We start from the raw sequence: 18,309 nt of genomic DNA on the forward strand, positions 1-18,309 counted from the left end.
ACAGGAAAAGCTGAGTTAAATATATTCAGCTTACAACTCCCAAGACCGGTGTGACTGCCACCAAACCCAAAACCACAAGGACCAAGGTGCAGCTCCAGCACCTCTCACTGACACCCACCCATGCAGCACAGCCATGGCAAGGCACGTACATTTGGCATTTTGATACATACCTATGTAAATCAGGCACAGGATAAATAAAACGTGGAAATTCCAACAAAATACCCCATATCAATGGCTCTGACTTAATAAATTATTTTGGCAAAGACCAATTCAGTTCATAAACTGATTCATCTGGGAGAAAACAGCCCTTTTAACCAAATAGCAGCATGATGCATCTGCCACCAATTTCTCCAGAGCAACTGCATCAAAAATAGCATTTATTGTAGCTCTCCCTCACATGCAATTGGTTGTTATTTTATTTCTGTCTGTATGCAGCAGTTTCTAAAGGGGATAGCATCAGATCCTCACATAACCTATATATTTAATCAGATTATCCAATTAAATAATACAGCCTTAAATGAAAAGTCTGCTATTCCCTCGAGCAGTTCTGGGAAGGCTTTCATTGCTCATTCTTGTGCTTAAAATGTACTAGCAGCACTGTCATCTGCAGCTATTTTTGGGCATCCAGGCATTTGTAAAGCACCCATCACTAATTTTTGGATGCCAATACCTTGTTTTCCTCATCAAACTATGGCAGTCAGAAATGTCACATTCATCTGTAAAGTCACAGCACATAAAAACAATGAGTGCCTTTATCTTTTCTGACTGAGCAAACACGGGATGAAAACGTGATTGTGATGATGGAGTTTTTGTTGAGGAAAGAGGGGAATCCCAGCAGGGTGATGTGATTGTTGTCCCCTGCAGGGCTGCTGCTTGTGCTGAGCTGCACCCTTTGGGATTTTGCCAGCATGTACCTGGCAGAGGAGCAGCCAGGGAGGCTGGATACCCCCGGGATTCCCTCTAACTTTCCCAGCAGCCAGCACAGTGAGGTGCTGTGGGACTGATTCAGCTCCTGGGGTGCCCCATCCCGGCTGCAGGACTGCAGTAACTCTGATGCTTCAGCTTTGAGGCTTTCTGTGCCCCTCTGAACAAGGATGTAAAGGCAGGGGAAGGTTTTTATCGACTCTGAGCAGAAAGTGCTGGGGTTTGCAAATCCCCAGAGGAGGATTTCACATGAGGAAGGTCATCATAATGGTGTGCCACTGGGAATGCTTTTTCCTGCAGGAAACCCTGTGAGGATCATAGCACCCATGGTTGTTTTCCCTCCCAGCCCCGTCCTGGTAAAACATGTTGCCTTACTATTGATTTACAGGTTAATCCGGTGTCTCCATACAACTTCTTAAATAGGTTACAAGGGACTGCCAGGAGAGAGGCAGGGAGGTGTTGGTCTCAGGGATGTGGAGGAAGGCTCAGCAATGTGGATAGGTGAACACAAACACCAATTGTTACAACACTGTCTTTCCCATGGGAAAAGCTGGGGGACAGTGACAGATTCAACCTGGACTGAGCAGACTCTGCTGGCCACTGCAGCACTGAGATCTCTCTGAAAACCAGTCACGAGGTCCAGGGGTGCCAATGGGACTCCACCATGAGGCTCTGCCTTGGTGCCCAGGAGTTTCTGCCAGTCTGGCTCTCCCAGAGTGCCCAAGCTTGGGCAGATTTGGAGGTGCTGGTCAGAGGCCAGAGCACGTTCTGTGTTCAGTATCAGTTACATTGCAGCCATATGAGCAGAACCACGAGCCTGTGTAGGCCACTTCCAAGTCAAACAAATGATTCCCAGCAAATTCTCTTCACCCACAACACCACAAGGTAATAAAATAAATTTTAAAAATTATTAATTAAAGAATCTGCTCCGTTTCTTTACTCCTCCCTACCACCCCAATAAAACAGGTGAGAGGCATCAGCCCCTGCACCAACTCCTGGGCATTCCCCAACTTCCCAGCCCTCCCCTTTCCTCCAGAGAGCAATTGGGTGGAAAGGGGGATATTTTACAGTCATTAAAATTTCATTTTATTTTTAGCCAGACACGCTGCCATTTAAAAAGCTCCCTGGTGAGCAGGGGATTGGCAGTGTGGGGAAGAGGGAGCAGAGGCAGCAGGGGCTGGGGAGAAAGCAGGAGGTGTCGAATGCAGTGGTTGCAGGAGCAGCAGAGCTGCTGTTGGCTCAGGGAAGGCTTGGCTTCCTGCCAGCCTGCTCTGTGCTCTGAAAAATAGCAAAGCTAATAACCTCAATTACAGCCCAGCCTCTCTGGGGGCTGCTGCTGATGCCTTTGTTTACCTGAGTCCCAACGTGAAAGCAAAGATTGTTTTTTGTCTGCCGGGGCATAGAGACACTGGAGAAAAAACCAGCCCATGTCAGGGAAGGAAAGGTCAGAGAATCACAAGCTGGTTGGGGTTGGAAAGGATCTTTAGAAACCATCTAGCTCCAACCCCCCTGACATGGGCAAGCACAGCTTCTAGAAGAGTTTGCTCAAGATGCCATCCAACCTATCATTGAGCCAGTACAGATCAGCTACACTTTCTTCCAAAATCCACTTTAAACACTGACAGCTTTAATGCCTTATGTTCTGACTCATTTGGGCTTGTAGATATTTTAATTTGGCACCAGAGTGCAGAAAATCACATGGAAGGTCCCCATCAGTGTCTCAGTCTCAGCTGAAACAGGGATGGGCTTTCACCCTGACCTGCTGCAGCTGTACCACTGTCCACATTTCCACTGCAATGCTCATAACACATTTCCACTCGTAACACTCATAAAAATGGGTCTGCTGGCTTTTAAAAGAAGTTGGGAGCTGGTTGCCAAAATATTGATTTTATAAGTATATTAGTTAGAGAGGGATGCCTGGAAAACCAGGCAGAAAGAAAACCACCCAATGTCTGTTGGATACTTGACACTGATGCAACATTGCTGGACTTCTTGCAATTTTTCTTGCTTGATTCTACTCCATATTCAGGAATTGTGGAAGGATGGGCTAAAGAAACCACTGCCTTCATCATGAGATGAGGAACCTGAAAGTGGAGCATGGCAACATCTATGCTGGGTCAAAAGAAATCCAGCCTGTGGTAGAGGCGAGCTCTGCCTTCCTCACCGGGAAGAATTAACTACAATAGATTTCACAGAAATGACTGTCACTGCAAAATCCTCCTTGTGTTTAAGCTCTGTTCCTGCTGATGAAATGAGCAGTGCTTTTGTTCATGCATGGCTGCCCTCTGTGTGTCACAGGACCCCGAGCCTGCAGGCTCAGCCACTCTTGGCTCTGCCAGATGGTCCAGACAGACAGGCCCCCACTGCAGCTGCAATGCAGTTTTAACTGCACTGAAACTTCATTTTCTCTATAAGAAAAGCCACATAAAGGCTTGTCAGGACCAGCAAAATCTGGTGTTGTCAAGTTACAGGTTCCTCCTCAGCAGCCCCTTGCAGCAAGACACCTCCAGGTTGTATTGGTATAAATTTCAATGAGGGGGAACTTATGCAATGGGAGTTAAATTTTCTCAATTCTCTGACAAAGCAGAGGCAAACAACCAGAACTCACAGCCATGCCATGAGTAACTCTGTGTCCTGTGCACAGACACAAGAAACACAAACCTTGTTCATCTGTAGCAGCATAAATCTGAAAATACATCTAATAATCCCCAGTCCCCACTCACCAGATACTGGATGCAGAGAAATAAAACACTTCTTCCTGGCATGAGCCAAGAAAAGTGCAATGCCAGCCAGCTTAGCAGCCTGCAGTTGGATGAGTTCTGGGTAACAGGTTACCAGGGAGTGTTAGACCAGGTTTACACAGACTGATCAAGCCCAGCACCCCTGACAGCCAGCAGGGCTAGTGGGGCTGTGCTGTTGATGTGTTTTGGCTATGAAAAAGCAAGATCTAACAAGCAATGTAACACTCAGGGTAGATAACCCTGCCTCAGGCTAGGAGTCAAATCTCTCCTTGGCTAAGAGAGCCTGACAATTTAACCTTTGCCTGATCTCACACATGGCTGGCTCTTAAAAAATTACAGTAGGATTGTGAAAGGGGGAGTTATTTTATCTTTGACCTTGCTTGCTCGCATTAAATAACCAGACACAGGAGGGTGTGACACAGCCAGGCTGAACCTCTCCGTGGACACACACTGGCTTTTCCATCAGCCACAAAGAGCTGTAGGGAAATGCACATGAACCAGTCATACAAGAGCCACAGAACAAGGCAGGAGCCATTGCCTTGTCCTCACCACACAGCTGAACATCACCCGAGCCAGCTGGACCAGTGCTGCACTACCAGTGACTGGAGCCTTTACACCCTGGAACCACCAGCTGCACCTTCCTCTTCAGATCCCTTTTCCTCCTTTAAGGACAGTAAAGATGGCACAGAACTTAGAGCTGGAGGTTTGCCTTGCAGACATTATGTGATTTTTGAGTAAAACCACAGAAACACCAAACACATGTTTAAGTTCTTCAGCCAAACCCTCCCTAGATGCCTCCAGTCCCCAGGACCCCGAGTCCTCTCCTGGCTCCACACTGCTGCAGAAACACTTGCTGTTCCTGCCATGTTTTGGTGCACTGATGACAACTGGGATATTAATGTTGCAGGCAATGACAGCCAGAGCAGCGGGAGAAATAGGAGTGGTGACAGGAATACAAAAAGAAAAAATGAATTTTGTTTGTATGGCCTTTTTTTTAAATGAAATAATCAAAGAAACACCAAAGTCAGAAAACCAGTCAGCTCCAAGATAGCTGTGTGGGTGACAGACCAAATCCCAATTGGCCTGTCCTCCTGCAGAGGATGTAGATCTCACTGCAGCATCTTCCCTCTTGTCCTTTGCTGAGGAGCAGTTTGTCACACGAGCCCCTTGGCACCTGCAGTGGCACTGACTGGGTTCTGTGGGTCACCAAAAAAACACTTGGCACTAACAGAGAGAGTGACCCAGAGGTGACACCAACCAGGCTGGAGCTCCAAGGAAACAAGATTTGCAGCAGGTCCCCAAAAGTAAAGGGGCTGAAAGCAGGGCCACACCACCCAGCACCAGTACAAGCACTGCTGTTACTGGTGCCAGAGGGAGACCCGACCTTAGTGTTAAAAACTAGGTGGGTAACACAAAACTCCAAATTCAAATTGCTCTGTTCTTCAAATTAAGGTTCAGCTAAATGTAGATGCAGCAGCTCAATAAGCATAATTAACTGGGCTCCAATTTTTAAGCTTAGGAGATTGCAGACAGCAAAGGATGCTCCCCCCTCCAGAAAGATGAGAAGGAAATAAAGAAGAGGGAGCGGTGCAGATGCTGTTGATGGTTCAGGGAGATCTATGTGCTCGAGGTTGATTAGCAGTTGTCAGTGTCCTTTCTGTGCCAGGAGCAGATAAGCCAGGAGCAGAACACTGCAGGCAGCTGATAGCAGCAATTCCCAGATCAAGGCTTGTGGGGGCTGAGGATGCAGAGCAGGAAAGATTTCCTGGAGAAAACAACTTGTGATGCTGAATGGTTCTGAAGTTTGTGAAAAGTGCCTTGAGCTTACTAATACAAACATGTCACTGAAATCTTCTCCTCATCCTAGAGAACAGTTTTGTTTTAAACAGAAAGCAGGATCTCCCAAGTTCAAGCTCAAATTAATTTCAAATGTAATTAAGCTTGCCAAATACAAATCTTCAACCATCGCTTACAACATCAACTACTTACAAACATGCAAGTTTATTCTGGAAAACATCACAAATTTTGTGCCATCACTCCATATATCACCCTCATCAGCAAAGGACATCAACTTCATTAAAATAAAATGAAAAATCCCCAGCTTTAAAACAAAGCAGTCCCTCATGAGCTCTCTGGAGGTTTACACAGGAATGTAGGTGACTGGAAGGACCTACCCATATTTAATTTCTTAAGCCTCTTAAACAACCCCAAAACTGATATGCAAAGAACTACAAACCCTTCATTGCCAAGGAAAATAGAAAGACAGAGTTTCCAAGCCCCAAGCAGGACGAGTGCCCCCAGCCAGATGGGCTTTGGAGGGGCTGCGCCTTTTAGACAGAGCATCAAACCCATTTCTGAGTAATAGCCCTATAATTTAGATATCAAACCCAGGCCAATGAGGGCCCAGCAGCCACAATCACCATGTTTTTAGCCATCCAGCCTAGCACAGAAACCCTCCAGTAGTCCCCTTTCGTAGCACATTATCTTTAATCACAGGCATAATAGAGATTCAATTTGAGCCTTCAGCTGCATTTTCTTCCTTGTTATTCACAGTGCTGCATTTTCCTCAGCAATAAGCAATTTTCCTCCATTTCATTTTGCATTGATCTGCCTCAAAGAGAATCTTTTAAGGTTTTAATAGCCCTATGTGGAAGCCCCTGGCCAGTAATGAAGACAGAAACTCAGGGTTTTTACCCAGGAAATCGAATTGCACAAAGCAACTGCCAAGAGAGCACCCACTTCCCTTGTTCTCCTGCAGAAAACATCCCTGGAAGTTTGACAGTTTGTTGCAGCCATTTGCCAACACTCAAGAGCCCAAATCCCACCATCAAGAGTTGCTCCAGCACAGGCAGGGGCTGCTCAATCTGATGTTCTCTCAGGGTGCTGTGACCACCCAAATGCTTTGTTACCAGAGGGCTTCATCTCCTTCCTCTGGAACCTCTTCCAGCCCTTTCTCAACAAGCAACCTCTTTGAGCAGCATCATTAGTCCCAACTGTTTAAAAAGAAAGTTGCCAAAACATGAAATGAAACCAGGCTGTGTAAATACACAGCTTCCCTCTAATTGACTCTTTAAATGCACCTGTGTCAATGCAGGCACCCAGCGATGTATCAGCTTGCAGGGCTGAAAGGTCTGTTCCCCCCCAGAGGCAGCTGGGCTAACATTTCCTAAATTACAATCATGTTTTCCTTTTCTGTTAATATTTTCATTCCAAAGGTCATTTACCACACACACACACACACACACTCTCACAAAGCAGGGGAAGGTGAAGGAAGCTGCTTGATTCCCAGGCACAGGAGTCAGTCACTCCATTAATGAAGCAAATCTACAATCTTACTACAAAGATATTTCTATCTGCACCTGGCTGGAAAAGGCTTCATGCTATGGATCAGTTTGTGTCTAACAGCCAGGCTCTGGGAGCAAGTTCCAGACACCTCTCTGCACATACCTTGGGCTGCTGAGGGTGTCAGATCACCATCAGGGCTTGGAGCAGCCTGCTCCAGGGGAAGGTGTCCCTGCCCGTGGCAGGGGCTGGGTGGAGATGAGCTTTTAGGGTCCCTTCCAACCCAAACCATTCTGGGATCTCCTCTGAAGCTCAGTGCTTCTCTTGGGTACCCTCAGCCCAAATTGAGACAACCAAGCCTCAGTCAGCAGGAGCTGCTGAAGCCAGCCTTGCTCAGCAAGGTCTCACAGGGCATCTCTCTTTTCCTGGGAGGCAAAAAGGATCAGGCTACACAGCAGCCACGGGGCAACACCAAAAGAGGGACCCCAAAGGTGATGGGAGTGCTGAGCCCGCCCCAGCCTGAGCTGGGGTCTCTCACAAGGGATGCTTGATCCCAGGAAACCGGGGCAGTGTTTGGGTGCAGAGAACATGGTTTATACTCACAGATCTGAGAGCCTCCCATGGTTAATACCCTTCCAGAAATTTCAAAGGAACATAATATTTTCTCTGACTATTATCATATTAGCCTGAGAAGGCTTGTGTGCCCCATCCTAGAGGGTGTCAGGAGCCTAATATTAATTAAATAGAAGATTTAAGGTTATTTCTCATAATCACAGCTGTGATTTGAATTATTGCTTGATGATATTCTGCTTTGGCCCACTCGCCGCTTTTGATTAATTATTTGCATTTGCTGGTTTATAACATCCATGCATTGCTTCAGACAGAGGCATCTTTTTTGATTCTAACTGCATTATATTCTCTGGTCAGATGATGGATTGGAGTTCCCAGCATACCATAAACAGCAGCCCATCCATGATATGTATCTATATCCCATATTCACTTCTCAGCATATCCTGTATTCAATCATCCTTATATTCATTTCTCCTGATATTATTATTATTATTGTTAGCCTTAGGGAACTTGTTTTATAGGCTATTTAGTTTGAATTAAGCATGTATGCCAGTCACTTCTTGTTTCCAGAAGAACACAGGTGATAAATGGTAGGATTTATGCCTGGACTCTGCTTTGGACTAGCTCCTATCTTTATTTATATTTAAGTATTATTACTATTAGGAAAAAACGTTGTCAGGACCTTCAATGCACACATTTCACAAGCTTGTTAGTGGCTTCATGAGGCACAATTGGAAAATGCATTTTCTTTCTACTGATTTTCTGATTTAACCAAATATGTTCTCAAGACAAGGAGGACTTTTGCCATTTTCCCCCCATACAGCTCACTGCTACTTCCCAAAACAAAATTCCTTGATTGATCAAGATATTGATTATATTTCAGCCACGTTTCATCTTCATATTAAATTGTCTACACATTGAGACTTACTGAAATTTGAATTTTTTTTTTTAATTAGACACACTTGGTTATTTAGGACCAATTGAATGTCTAGACTCTTGCTTGGGACAAGTCTTTCTCTCAGCTTTAATGAGACCAAATCAGATAAGCACACACAGTCAAATGGCCACGTGTGCAAGTGATGATGGAATATTCAGCCACTGTTCCCCCACACTCAGCGCAGCTACCTTAGGTTTTAGTGCTTTATCCCCTTCCCACAAGCAGAGCACACTTCAGATGACACAGCGCTCAAATTGTTCCCCATTATCCCTCCCCCTTCTCATCCCACAAGTGACTCATAGAAATGTCCCTGGGGATGTCTGGGGTTGCTGCCATTGCCTGCTCTGCACCCCTTTGAAGCAGCAGGGAGTCACCAGTCCCTGGTTTTGGCTCGGAGCCCACGTTTCCCTCTAGCCCTGCTGCAATGGGCCAGGCTGCAGAGGGACCAGGCTGCAGAGGGACAGCACAGGGGATGTCACTCCCCTGCTCTGCCCCGGTGACTGCACAGACACAGTGACTTCTGTGAGTCACAATTCAGGGTTTTCTCCAGTGTTTGTGTGATGTCTTTGCTTCGAATTTCCAACTGATACTAAAAATCCCTGCACTTACCCCCCCTTTCTGGAGGCATTTGCTGCACTGTGACAGCCTTTGGCACAGCAGTGTCACACACCATCAGCCAGAGCTGTACATTAGTCAGCCCTGCTCTCCCAAAATAGAAGTGAGCAGCCTGATGCACGCAAGCGGATTATGAAACTATTTTGTCACATCTGCACTGGGAGATTAAAAGCTGACAAATTATTATCATCATGGAAATGGGTTCTCCAGCAAGGTGAAGACTGGAAACAGCTGGGACGCCACCACCAGAGCTGAAGATTGTCAAGACTGGCAGATTATCTCCTGTCTCCATCATTTTTACATACAATTCCAGCTACCTGACCAGAGATTAGGGCAGGGAAGCCTAAAATAAGGTATGACTCTATTTTTCAGACAGAAGTTTTCCTTCAGCATGCAGCTAACAGGATATTCGGGAAGGAAAATCAAACAAAGAAATTATATCCCTCCAAACCCAGATAGAAAGCAAATCCTCTTTGAGCCAAAATATGAACGGACTAAAAAAAAAGCACCCACAGTCTTTGCCTGGAAATATTCCTATGAATTAAGATGATAATTCTTGCTCTCTGCAAATCTTAAAAATGTAAGTAGCACATCTGAGCAAAATGAATGCCCAGATGCTGCAGGATGGCTTTAAATCAAGGGAATACAAAGGCAGCCAAGCAGCAGGCAGCAATGCAGGCTCTGGTCAGCTGATGCAGCAGCAAGCATCCCTCCTCCCCACACTGAGACACCCTGGCAGCCCCTGGTCAGTGCCCTGCAGCTGAACCATCAAGAGATGACTCAGAAATGGCTTTGAGAGCAGAGACATCCTTGAGGATAGGACTGCAGGAGGATGAGGCATAACACATTCTTCCCATTTAATCCTTGCCACTGTAAGCACTTTTCTTATGGAAGCTTTAAAAAATCAAGTCCTTGAACCAGCAGAGGAGGGAAGTGTGTCCCTGTGTATCACTCTGCATCCTGCTGCAGGCATTCACACGGGCTCAGGCCCACGGCCAGGGCAGTGTGTGGGCACTGAGCAGGAGCAGGGGAGGGAATGGCAGCTCAGGGTCCATCACATTTCTGTCTCATTGCCCTGCCAGCTGCAGCACCCTCCTGGAAGAGATCCTGGCCCAGAGTCCTGATTCATTGGGTCAGAGAGATCATGGGTTTTGGGACAGGAGAGAGGAGGAAGACAGGGGTGGAGATATTTTTATGCCTGACCTTCCTTGGATGTTCAGGAGCTGGGGTTTGCTTCTCTGAAGATCCAGGTCTTGGTCTCACACACAGCCCCACTGAAGTGCTACAGCACGGAGGGAGAGCTCCTGCTGGAGCTCCTGGTAGGACCCGTGGCCCCATGGAGAGAGGAGCCCATGCTGGGGCAGAACTTGTGGTGCCAAGGGGGTTCAGGCTGGAGCAGCCTGTCCCTGAAGGGCTGCACCCCGTGGGAGACCCACCCTGGAGCAGCCCATGGAGAGCTGCAGCCTGTGGGAAAGGCCAGTCCTGGAGAAGTTCAGGGAGAGCTGTCTGCCATGGGAGAGACCCCGTGGTGGAGCAGGGGAGGACTGTGAGGAGTCCTCCCCTGAGAAGGAAGGAGCAGCAGAGTCAGTGTGTGATGAGCTGACCACAGCCCCATTCCCAGGACCACTGTGGGGAGGAGGGAAAGAATTCAGGAGCGAAGCTAAGCCCAGGAAAAAGAGGGGGTGGAGGGAAGCTATTTTTAGGATTAGTTTGTGTTTTCCATTACTCCACTCTGATTTTATTGGTAATAAATTGAACTAATTTCCCCAAGTCAAGTGTGCTTTGCCTGCAGTGCTTAAGGTGAGCGATCTCTCCCTGCCCTGATCTCAAACCACAAGCCTTTTGCTGTATCTTCTCTCCCCTGTCCAGGAGGAGGAGGAGAGTGATGGGGGAAGCTTGAGGGAACATCTGGCACCCAGCCAGGCTCAACCCCCCCCAGCTCACACCATTATTCACACAACCTCTGGGGACAGTGTCACCTGCAGCTCCAGTGTCATCCTGACCACCACAGAAGCCTCTGTTTCAAATATGAAATTCCACAGGTAAGTCCATCAACAGGCAAAAGATCCAAGAATTTGGTGCAGCTCCTCCTGCCAAGCTGGAGAAGGGGAAAGTAAGTGTGGGAAGCCTGTTCAGAGCAGTTCATCTAGCCAGGCCCTGCAGCCTGCACTTAGATTTATTTAAAGTACCCAGATACAGAAAACATCTCATGAATTCCTAAGGGCTCACAGTGTGAGCTTCTAATGAGTGAGCACTCAGGAACATTAAGGAAAATGTTAGGACTTTTAAATAAACACTCAGACTGAGCACCTGATTTATAAATATTCTGTTTAAGCAAAATAAAAGCAGGAGCAGCTCAGCTCCCTGGCCAGCCACAGGCCAACTTCCAGCTGGGTGGGAATGGCAGAGATAACCTCCCTGCCCAATTACTCACAGAAGTTATCCAACAGATATGTCTGTTGAGTTTAATCAAGTTCAATATTTGGATAATCCAGGAAAAATCCACAGCATTTCATGCTTCACATAGAGAAGGGGGTATCTTTGTACCAGGAATAATCTGAAAGGGTACATGAAATCAATCTTCCAATCCCTGTATACTAACAACAATCTGAGCATTCCAGCTTTTTGAAGCTTATTTACATTTTAACCTGCTGCCCTGAACATGGGATATGCAGAAGAAAAGCCCTTCCTGAGCTGGAGAGCCCAAAGTTCACACAAGCAGAGCAGGATTCAGCACAGAGCAATTCAGCTCAGTCCTTCTGCATGTTCCAAGCTTCCAGGGGAGAAAATAAAACCTAAACCCACCAAAACCTCTGCCTGAATATCCGCAGAGGGAAGCAGGAGATAGGTGAATGTTGCTACACATTCCACTTGACCTGCTCAGTGTCCCACGTGGTTTGTAAAAGGTGTTTTCAACAAATACTATTAACTCACTTTGTTTCCTACAAGGTACTGATTTCCAATATTTTAACAAGTCATTTGAAACACTCTGTGATGTTTGTATTTATTGCTTGAGTAGATTGGAGGTCTCGGGTGCAAAAGCCTGCCTGGGGCTATGTGTCTCCTTCCACCAGGGACTTGATTAAAGGCAAAACCCAGACCAGTATGTAGAAGAATAATTTTACTGTTACAAGGAAACGGTTTGGATGAGAGAGGATCAGAATTTTCTCCCTTTTGCCACATATATAGCTCCAAAATTTCCCTTACTCTCAATAGTTTGGTGGGGAAATATTGATTATAAGAAAATCTGTTTTTAAAATGAGCCTTTAATTTGTCAGACCCAAGAGCCACACTAGTCTCTGTGCTCCTGTCTGAATGTACCTTTTTCCTTTTAGCTCCCTTCCACACAAAATCTGTCACCCTGCCTTATTTATTATTGACCCGTCACAGTTTGGAAACACAGTTTAAAATAAATGAGAGCCTGAATGCCACAGCTGTGGAGTTATTAAACTGCCTGGCATTGAGGAAATTGCTTTTCATAAACATCCTGAGCTCCTATGGCTTTTTTTTCCTAAAGTGCTTAATACAATGAGAGCCCAAGTTAATCTGAATCAGTCTTCAAACTGAATTGTTAATAAGAAGGGAAGATGTATTATTGTTCAATATTGAAAGGCTGAAGTCAGAGGACAGAGCAAAGAAAGGAGTTTTCCATGTATAAGTAATATTCTTTGGGCTTGCTGTCACTTAGTGCACAAGCTGATCAGTGACAGAAAATGCCTCCACATTCTCAGCAGGTGAGGCCACACAGAGGATGCTCATTTAACGTCTCCACCACGGATTCCAACGCCAGTACCAGCACCCTCCTGCTGTTACCCGCTCACCCTGGCAATTCAGACAGTAACAGGTGAACAAAGAATAAAACAAGATTTCCACAGTACTGTATGGGGCCACAGAAGCACAATAAATATCTTGCAGTTGTTAATTCCCTATTAATCTTTCTAGTTGGGAGTACTCAGGCATGCCCTATCTGTTCTAGGCACCAGAGAGGAGCAGACAAGGGGGAGTGCAAATGCACACAGGTTTTTTGGAAAGCCAGATACATCACCCAGAGAGATGGCACATGCAGCACGTGAATCCCTCTACCAAAACCTAGACAAACCCATTAGGGACACTCTCATGATGTCTGGGCATCCCGGTTTCTCTTTCAGGGCAGACTGACTCGACCCCACTGCTCTTACTGCACAACACACACCAAAGCTGAAGTTTAAAAGAGTTCTTTGAGCCCCATCTGTGTGGAACAGCCAGAGCTGCAGCAGGACAGGGAGACCACAGGATGCCCTGCCCTACCTGCACACTTGGCAATCCCCCTCTGAGCTGGGATTTGTTTCTTACTTGCACCATATGATCATGCTGCCCTTCAAAACAGGCCTGGGCAGCCTCTGTTTGCCTCAATCTCTACAGCTCAGGGTCAAGACAAGAGCAGATTGATGAACCTCTTTCCTCTCCTTACATCCAGTGCTCCTTAACAGCCCCACAGATATGGCAGGTTTGTGGTTTCTCTGAAGTCTGACCAATTCTGCAGCCTGGCAAGGAGATGCAGCAGCAGAACCCTGCCCTTTCTGATCACCCTCCTCACCTGCAGTAACCAATGTGGTACCAAGAAGGGCTTCCTGGAGACAGCAAGGGAATTTCCCATGCTCATCCCATTTCAAGCCCCAGCAGGACAAAGGGATGGAAACCAGCATATGAAAACCCAGACAAAACCTGGATTGCCTCAGGTTCATTTACCTTGTGAGTGTGCACCCATAGGATGCTAAAACAAGGCCAACACCAGCTGCCATCTCTTTAAGAGATGTTAAACCTAAGCGAATCCTCCATCAGCAATGAACTCCTGTTTGAAATGCCTCCAAATTGAAGAAAATGAGTATTTCTTTTGGCGGTCCGGTGCCCCAGTCGGGGTTGCTATGCAACCGCCTCCTGCACATGGCTGATAACACTCCCGGCATTATTTCCCGCCTGACTGCGCCGTCAGAACAAAGCCCGGCTAATGAAGCTTTCAGATGCTCTTGGCTCTGCCTTTGACATGGGTTCAGCACGGGTTTTCCCTGCTCCTATGTGGCAGTCACAGCAGCCACTGGCTGTCCCTCCCAGCCAGGGCTGCTCCGGAGCGGGATGGAGATGCCATGGACATCTGGAGCGTGGATGGAGATGCCATGGACAGCCCTGGGGCAGGGCAGAGCAGCCCGCGAGATGGAGAGAGCCACAGAACCTGCCACAGAGGCAGGGAGTGCTGAGCAGGCCCTCTGAAGTGCTGAGCCATCGGTGTTACAGGTCAAGCCCATGAAATGGTTCCCATTTATCCATCTGCCCTAATACCCTTGTCACGCCTCACTGCTGCCCGCGGGTGTGGGGACGAACAGCGAGGATGAACTTCCTCTGGCCTATACAAAGAGGGCCAGAATGAAAACAACTCTTCAGGTTAAGCAGTTCCGTTCATTGAAGCACTTACAGGTTATTTTTTTAAGAATCTGTTGAAATAAATGTGACTGTGATGGTCTCACACAGCATGTGCAGGCAAACCTAGGTGAGTTGGCACAGCAAGAACAACCACAGCTGGCAGGAGCAGCAGCTTCATCCTCCTGAGAGAGCCAAGGCTGACACAGACCCATTTTGTGGTGCTGCCTCCACACATCTCACAAGCACTGCCAGGGATGGTGATTCCAGCCCTTTCTGGGCAGTCTGTTCCATTCTTTCAGTGAAGAAATTTTTCCTGTTCTCTAATTTAAACTTCCTCTGACACAACTTGAGGCCATTTCCTCTTATTTGGTCACTTGTTACCTGGGAGAATAGACTGACCCCCACCTCGCTATATCCTATCCAGTAGCTGTAAAAGGGATAAGGTTCCCCCTGAACTTCCTTTCCTCCTGGCTGAACAACCCCAGCTCCCTCAGCTGCTCCCCATATTGTGCTCCAGAGCCTTCTCCAGATGTAGCAGATCTACCCTTTCCCAGCCAGGCAGAACACAGTGAAACAGAGCACAGAACACAGGGAAACAGAGCATTTCCTTGGTCCTCCAGCATCTCACCTCCTAAACGGGATCGCCCTCAATGCACGTGTGGATGTGACACAATCCTGGCGTGGCCAGGCAGGGAGGATGGGTGACAGCACATGCAGTGTCAGCTTACCAGAGTGCACAGACACAGCACAAAAGCTTCAAGAGGGACAAATTCCTGTCACCAAATGCTTCTGAGACAGCACATGGCTCTGGAAGAAGAGCTGGGGATGAGTGTTTCCCACACCAGTGGGCTGGGAGGATTTCTGGAGCTAAAAGCACAGATACCCTCAGACACCAAAGCAACGTGAGGAGCAGCAACTGAGGAGTTGGAGAAGGTGACATCTGCTCAATTAAAGACAACTTAAGGAATCAGTCTTTCTCTGAAAGACATAAATTCAGCAAGCAACCTGGTAAGAGTCACAAGTGAGCACAGCACCCAGAGAATCCAACCCAGTCCTGCTTGAGGAGGGTTTTCAACCAAACAACCCACCTGGCTGCTCACCCGCTGACTCTGCTTCGCTGGGCTGAGCTGAAGAAAGTGCAGCGTGGGTGCCTCTTTTTTGGAGACAAAATTGCCTAACAAGAGACAATTATGTGGCATTACCATTAAAAGCAGTGTGTGACAAAAAAAGCTGTGAGCCTGTGTATCCTGAGGTCTGCAAACCCCTTTCTCTACTTTTGTGCTAAATAGGTCTCATTTAGCCCATTTGTTCTGTCCCAGGCAGGCAAAGCGAAAGTAGGGTTGATCGATTTGTTAATTACAGTAATTTTATCTTAAATAGAGACAGCTGAGTGTTCATCAAGTCACAACTCTGCCTGTTACCGAGAGCCCTACCCCCTGCTCAATAATTAGGGATAATAAGTGGCTCATAATAAATGCAACCCACAACAACAGGCTCTGAGAGGGTGATGCAGAATCAGGAGGACTATTAGGGAACCCCCAGGTCTATTTCTCCTTTTGAAGAAAACAATGTAAAATCTTTAATTGTCTCTCTTGAAGCCCTGAGACAGCTCTGCCAGTTTGTTGTAAGTAAAAGGCAATTATTCCACTTTGTGGCTGTGCTTGTGTCCAGAGAAGGCTTAACCAGAGTCATCAGGGCAGGTAAAGGTGGCTCTTTCCCCCTGCACTGACTGGGCACATGCAGAAAGCTGGGGTGGGAGGTGACACCAGTGGGTTATGGGTCACCACACTCCTTGGGAGTTGTAAAACCTGAGTAAGGCTTAAAAGATTAAGTTTCATACAAGGCATGAGAAGTTTGTGCTCAGCTTGGAGCTTCCATTCACACACATGGACAAACAAGAAATATATTGAGCACTAAGAGCTCACCTCACCCTTCCAGCACAGAAAGAACATGCTGAAAGCAAGGGAAAACCAACCTTTCATTCAGCGCAGGATAGGGAATTTCTGAATCAGGTTTCTACTGCAGCCTGCCAAGAGCAAGGTTTGGGATGAGTGAGGAGAGGGCAGCAGAACTCGTGTGCCTCTGTGTCTCTTCCAAACCCTGAAAAACAAGCAAAATTACACAAAATCCACAGAGGTACGCTCACACCCTGCATTTCTTTTGAGTTTCTTCCTCTTTTCCTGCTTTATCCCCTGGTAATTACTCCTGCAACTTCACCAGTTAGAAAAGTGTGGACGGCCAAGATGGTCACAGAGATGAAAACATCACCACTTCCAATTCCCTCCCAAGGACTAAGGAGAAAAGGAACACCCTCCTCCTCTCCCATTCTTCAGGTCAGCCCCTGGCCAGAGCTAGAGAACAGAGTTTAGTGTGGAGGGAAAGGCTTCAACCCCCTGAGCTCAGTGCACCTGCCAGGTCCAGGCGCTGGGGGAAGGACTTTGGCAGGGGAGGTGTCCTCGCTGTCCTGGGGAAGGACAACCAGCACAAAGCTGCTCTGGCAAAGGGTGTCTGCCACCACAAACAACCAGAAACCCATACAAACCTGAGACTGGAGGGACTAGAGACTGCCCAGGCCTTTTCCCAGCTGGTCAGGCAATGCAGCTGCACATTTTCTTTTCCAGTGACTTAAAACGTTGAACTTCAGCCTCTATTTCCCCCCACAAGGTGAAGACATGTGCAGTCCTCATGTGCAAACAGGATTTGGAGAGAACTTTAGGGTTCCATCCTCTCAGCATGCAAAATCACTGGTGTCATTTGTCTTGTTTTCAGCACTGGGGAGTGCATGGGGGTAAAGAAATATATTTAATTAAATGCAGTTGTGTTTTATTTACAACAACAGTTGCTGTCACTTACCAGAAATGCATTTAGTTGTGACATTTCCCTGCAAGAGCTGAAGCTTCACTTGTTCCTGTGAAGACTCTATATTTTTGCAAATACTTTTTCCTATGGCAAACTACTTTTAAAAAAAATCATTATTATTATTTTGATATTCCAGTTCCACTTCATCCACAACTACATTTAACCAGCATTTGCAAGATTCTTTTATGCTCTGCCCCTTATCTCAGCACAACATACAGTTGCATTCAGAATAAATCCTGGGCTTCTGTTCTGAGCAGGGGAGAGCTGTGTAATGATCAATCACAAAAGCCCTCGGGGATGGGAGAGATTAGCACTTTGATACTACTGAAGATGAATGGGTGGAATGAGTTTGATAAACTGGTGTTTTCCTCAGATAATTGCCCAGGAAGATTTTTGAAGCTGCTTGGATCCTCCTCCTTTCTTTCTGTGTCTGGGTAGGAGAGCAAGCCCTGCTTTTCCAGCAGCACTGCTGGACAGGCTGCTGCACTGCTTTTAAACACTTCACAGTGATTCATGCCACATTTCATCACTATTGAACACTATTAGTCGTGATTTAACCAAAGATCCAGGCTGGATTCCTGCTATTCTTGACTGGGCCAGCACCCAAGTCCCTGAGCAGAGCTCAGCTGAGCAGGACTGAGGGGTGGGAAGGGGATTTCTCCGGGGTATGGACACATTTCCTCAAGTTGAAATCTTGAACAACTGCTCCTCCTCCTTCAGAAGTCACTAATCCTTGGTGCTCACCTTCTGCTCCCATCCACCTTTCTCTGGGCTTTATATACCCAACAGCAACCTCCTCTTCCTCCTCCTGGGGCATCCTTCTGCAGCAATCCCATAGCATCAGCCAAAGAGGAACTGCTCCTGAAGCTGTAACACAAACCTCATCCTCCTCTTCATCCCTCTTCAGGCACAAGGCAAATCCTGCTGCATTCACAGATGTGGTGCCATTTAACTTGTCTCAAACACTAATGAAAATGGAGCCAA

At 46.9% G+C, this 18,309-nt stretch overlaps 1 long non-coding RNA gene across 3 annotated transcripts; it reads right to left on the reverse strand.

Annotated features, from left to right (window-relative positions):
• Positions 1-5,074: 5,074 nt before the first annotated feature.
• Positions 5,075-16,256, reverse strand: LOC137483994 (uncharacterized). 3 transcript variants are annotated; one of them, XR_011004702.1, is made up of 3 exons: positions 15,555-15,887; positions 5,902-6,658; positions 5,075-5,430 (listed from the first exon to the last, which is right to left on the reverse strand). It is a non-coding gene; the product is annotated as an uncharacterized lncRNA (long non-coding RNA). The 3 variants fall into 3 exon arrangements; XR_011004700.1 differs by having other exon boundaries at positions 5,075-6,658; positions 15,555-16,256; XR_011004701.1 differs by lacking the exon at positions 15,555-15,887 and adding an exon at positions 13,798-14,017 and having other exon boundaries at positions 5,075-6,658.
• Between the last annotated feature and the right edge of the window lie 2,053 nt (positions 16,257-18,309).

The sequence above is a fragment of the Anomalospiza imberbis genome, chromosome 17 (assembly GCF_031753505.1).
Source record: "Anomalospiza imberbis isolate Cuckoo-Finch-1a 21T00152 chromosome 17, ASM3175350v1, whole genome shotgun sequence".
Taxonomy (NCBI): domain Eukaryota; kingdom Metazoa; phylum Chordata; class Aves; order Passeriformes; family Viduidae; genus Anomalospiza; species Anomalospiza imberbis.